Source organism: Halichoerus grypus, chromosome 11 (genome assembly GCF_964656455.1).
Source record: "Halichoerus grypus chromosome 11, mHalGry1.hap1.1, whole genome shotgun sequence".
Classification (NCBI taxonomy): domain Eukaryota; kingdom Metazoa; phylum Chordata; class Mammalia; order Carnivora; family Phocidae; genus Halichoerus; species Halichoerus grypus.
In genome coordinates this window covers 60,876,672-60,881,811 of record NC_135722.1, presented here as the reverse complement: position 1 = coordinate 60,881,811, position 5,140 = coordinate 60,876,672, and the positions used below count along the sequence as shown (strand labels likewise).

Genomic DNA, 5,140 nt, shown 5'->3' with positions numbered 1-5,140 from the left:
CCCGACCCCGGGTGGAGTCTCCAAACCCAGCAGATCCCCGCGGTGCGCTCCCGCACCTCTCCTCCCGGGGGAAGAAGGTGAGTCTCCCTGGATCTGCTGCTTGTTGGGTCCCTGCTGGAGGAGCAGTGGCCCGACTGTGCCGCGGATCTCGGTTTATAGCAACCCCGGGGTGAGAGCCCGCGCCTGGGCTCCGTCTCTGCAGCCGGCTTCCCCGCTCCGATACCTGGGAGCTCTGCCGCACTCAGGCACCCCCGGTCTTTCTGTGACCCCGAGGGTCCTGAGACAACACTGTCCCGCGAGGGTTCCACCCCCGCTTCGCCACCAGAGTGACGTCCCTCAGCGGAGCTGACTTTTAAAAGTTCTGATTTTGTGCTCCGCGGCTCTATCACTTGCCAGAAGCGGCCGATGGAGGTCCCTCCCCCGCCGTCTATCCTCCCGAATAACGCCTCGGATTCACTTCTCCGCACGTCCTACCTTCCAGAAAGTGGTCGCTTTTTTGTTCAGAGAGTTGTTGATATTCTTTTCTTCGATCTCCTGTTGAGTTTGTAGGTGTTCAGAATGGTTTGATCCCTATCCAGCTGAATTCCTGAGAGGAGACGAAATCCAGGTCTCCTACTCCTCCGCCATCTTGCTCCGCCCTGAACCCCCCCACATTTTCTAAGGCACCACTGATATGCTTCCTTTACTAAAAATTTAGATTTTTCTTTGCCAGAGTTTCATCTAAATATAATCATAAATATGTACTCTTTTATGTCTAGCTTCCTTTGGTCAGCATAGTGCTCTTGTGACTCATCTTTATTGTTGAGTGTGTATCTACTTCATTTGGTTTTGTTGACCAGTATTCCATTGTATAACCATGCCACATTTTAAAGCCAAACAGAAGTTTCTTTACCTAGAATATCTTTGACCTGATTCTTTAGGCTGAACAGTTTTTCTAGAGTTTAAATATATTAATTCCCCAAAGAAAATGTTTTTATTATGCAATGTATTTATATGCTAATGTAGCAAGATATTAAAATACATTTTTTCTGTAATTAATAGCTAAAAGCTCAAGAAAATAGGTGGCAAATACTACCACATTCCAGACTGAGGTGCAAAACTACCCAAATGAATTTAGAAAGCAAACAATCAAGAACTGTTTTCTCAGCGTTTTGTTTACCTCCCACCTCAGTTATTTAAGACATTGGAGAGACCAAGAGAGTGGCCAGGATTCAAGCTGAACTTTCTAGAGTGTTGTTAGTGTGCTATGAGTTCTATAGACTCATGAGCAATGGTGTCAGTAGCTCTTCCTTTATGCCAAATGAAATGGGCTTCAAGGAGACCACTTGGAGAACTTGATCCTGTGCCCCTAGAGTCTGTTAAGATGCAGAGTCTGTGAGGTCTCCAAGTGAAAGAGTGTGGCTGGAGCTGCGTGTTTGACAGTAGAGCAAAGGTTGGTGGCTGCATTGTAGAAGTACCTGTGCTGTGCTCCTACCAACGATGAGTCAAGGTATGTTTTGTGAGCAGCAAAGGGGTGTGTGTGTGTGTGTGTGTGTGTGTGTGTGTGTGTGTGTGTTGGAGGGGGGTGATATAGTACCTCAGGCCATGTTAAAGGGATTGTCCAATGACTACCTTGGAGGGATGGTGGAACACCAACAAAAAAATAAAAGAGATTATTTGTGGAAATTTCCATGTATACCCAGAGGTTGAAAGGGGGTGTATTTTCCATGTTAGGAAACTGTAGGAAAAGACTGCTGCATTTGATTCAAGAGGCTTCTCCAAAGAACCTATGAAAGCATCTTATGAGAGAATGAATTCTCTACAGACATGAACATATGGTAGGCCAGTAAGCTAAGATCTTTCTGCCTTTAAAACTTTTCTACCTCCCCTGTGTTCAACCCTGGAAATACTGAAGCAAACTGGTAAATAGGGAAAGAAGAGTAAAAGCACAGAAGAAGTGGAAAATAAAATCAAACACACATTTTTAAAGCAGGTCTAAGCTGGGAGAGGGCAGGAATTTCAACTCTAAGTCTAGATATTTATTTTATTCTTATACCTTATTGGACATATAGCTAACTAAGTGATGAATACTTTGTGATTTACAAATGGCATCTGAGGAGCAGTTATGAGATAAGCCTACAGAGGGTGCATGACTGGGCAGTAGAGAAGAAAAGGATAACGCCTTTTTTTTTTTTTTTTCCCAGATTGTATTCCATAAACCCAGCTTGTTCAGAATTCATATAGTTTGTTTATGCTTGCATGATTGCAATTTATTTTCAAAAATAAATTTAACTGGCCAAAATGACTAACAGTAACCACAATTAGTGTGTCATCAGTGTGAAATCTTTGCTACCATCTAGTATGAAACACACCACCATATCCATGCAATAGATAACCACCATGCCATTAGCAGGCCTGGTTGATATAACTTTTCACATACCATACAGTGTGGAAAAGAATGCTTTAATTTTAAAAATGCTTTAATTTATAAAATGGTTGATTGCAAAAATAAGATCTCTGTTAGAAGAATTTGCAGCTTGAATTATTCTGGTGGGTAGCCTCCTAGATAATAATCTTCTGTTGTATCTAGAATCATTTTGGGGCAGCAAGCCTTTTAGGTAATTCCCCAGAAGTATCAGCTCAGATAATAATACATATTGGCTGGCAGAGAGTGTTTAAAATGGCAACAAGCATTTCTAGGTAGGCAGCTGGGATTCTTGGTCTGAGTGGGTGGAAGACTTTTGTTTTGGGGTGATTGATTTGATTTGGAAAAGAACTCCAGGTGAAGTTGGCTTCATCTCATGGAAAGAATAAAGTGGCAAGAGGTAGGTGAGCTATCAGGTTATTAATCAAGTGGAGGAATTGGAGGTCCTAATCATAGAGTCAGAAGACAGCTGGATCCAGGTTGACATCCAGATAATTGCTGTCCACTTTATCAGCTCTAGATGCTGGGAGTAAAATAGCAGAAGTAATGCAGAAACCACCTATTATATGTGAGGAATTAAGATTTCATCTCTACCATGTTACCAATATTGTTTTAGTTAAAGTCACTAATAACCTTCATATGGAAAAAGCCAGTAGTATTGTTACTAGTCTTATTTTCCCACTTTGATACATTTGATACTTTCCTCCTTGAAACATTTTATTCACTATCCTTCACAGATACATCTTTCTGGGCCCTCCTATCTCAATGGTCATTCCTCAGTCTCCTTTATTGTATTCGAATATCTTATACTAGAATTTTGTATATTGGAATGGCAGAGGTCTCCATCTGCATACTTGTTTTATTCTCTACCCAAATACACTCTTAAAGAGATTTCAACCATCCCATGTTTTAATGTCATGTATTTGTTGACAAACATCCCAGTATATAATACTATCTTTGACTTTTCTCTGAATTCCAGTGTCCTCTCCAACAGCTTACTAGGTGTGCCACCTGGATGATTTTTACCTTCAAACCTCCCATTCCCTTGGTCTCCCTTTTTTAATAAGTGATAACTGGAATTTTAATGTTCAAGATAGAAAAAAATGTAAGGTCATTCTGGAAACTTCTCTTCCTCTGACATTCTACATCTGTTATGGGCTGAATTGTGGCCCTGCAAAATTCATATGTTGAAGCCCTAACCCACAATACCTCAGAATATGACTGTATTTGGAGATAAGGCCTTATTTAGAGAGGTAATTAAGGTAAAATGAGGTCATGGGAGGTCATAATTCAATATGACTGTTGTCCTTATAAGAAGAGGAGATTAGTACACAGATACACACAGAAGAAGGACTGTGTGAAGGTACAGGGAAAAGAAGATGGCTATTTGCAAGCCAGGGAGAGAAGCCTTAGAAGAAACCAGTCCTGCCAACACCTTGATCTTGGATTTCTAGCCTCCAGATCTGTGAGACAATGGATTTATGTTGTTTAACCACCCAGTCTGTGGTGTTTTGTTAAGGCAGCCCTAACAGACTAATACAATCTCTAATCTATCAGTCACTGCTCTTGTTTCTGGTTTAAAACCTGTATCTCAAATCTGATCATTTGCATCACCTCCTGTGTTCCTCTTATGGTTCAAGTCACCACAAGTTTTATTTGGTTCCTCTAATATCTTCTTTTTTTTTTTTTTTGGTGAAAAAATTTATATTTAGATTTAGCCAGCTGGACGCAGTTTAGATGATTCCAATTTTGTTGGCAGCATCCAAAGCATCATAGTCAGGAGCCAGTTGAACATATGCCTTCTTCTCTCCATCAGGCCTGATCAAGGTGTTGACCTTGGCCACTTCAGTGTGGTAGAGCTTCTTCACAGCCTGTTTGATCTGGTGCTTATTGGCCTTGACATCCACAATGAACACAAATGTGTTGTTGTCTTCTATTTTCTTCATGGCTGACTCAGTAGTCAGGGGGAACTTGATGATGGCATAGTGATCAAGCTTGTTTCTCCTGGGGGCGCTCTTTCGAGGATATTTAGGCTGCCTCCGCAGACGCAGTGTCTTGGGTCGTCCGAATGTGGGTGACGTGTGGATCTTCTTTTTTTTGTGACTGTGGACGCCTTTCAGCACCACTTTCTTGTCCTTCAAAGCCTTTGCTTTGGCTTCGGCTTTGGGAGGGGCAGGGGCTTCCTTCTTAGCCTTCAGCGCCATCTTTGTAAAAGGGCTCCACTAATATCTTCTTAACTGAAATCCCTACTTTTATTCATTCTCTTTTGAGTTATTTCTATTAAGCTGCCAGAGCAGTTCACCTAGGCTCAAACCTTTCTGTAGCTTCTCAGTTTCAAATTTAAAATATTGGACTATGGATTATAAGACCTTACATGTTGTGTTCCCACCCCCTCCCTGGTACCTTTCTCTATTATCTTTCACCCCTCTCCCCTTGGCTTTCTCCTTCTCCTTGCTTTTTGACTACTCCAAGCTCACTTTTATCTCAGGAACTCTGTATGACTATTCCCTCTATCTGGAGATTAATGGAGCTTTTCTCTCTTACTTCTTGCAAGTCTTTACTCGAATGTGGACTCATCAAAGGGAAGTTCTTTTTTTTTTAATTAAGTTATGTTACTCACCATACATTACTTCATTAGATTTTGATGTAGTGTTCCATGATTCATTGTTTGAGTATAACACCCACTGCTCCATACAGTACATGCCCTCTTTAATACCCATCACCAGGCTATCCGAT

General features: G+C 41.5%; 1 pseudogene; it reads right to left on the bottom strand.

The window, feature by feature from the left end:
* Positions 1-4,077: 4,077 nt before the first annotated feature.
* Positions 4,078-4,619, bottom strand: LOC118544558 (large ribosomal subunit protein uL23 pseudogene; annotated as a pseudogene).
* Positions 4,620-5,140: the final 521 nt, after the last annotated feature.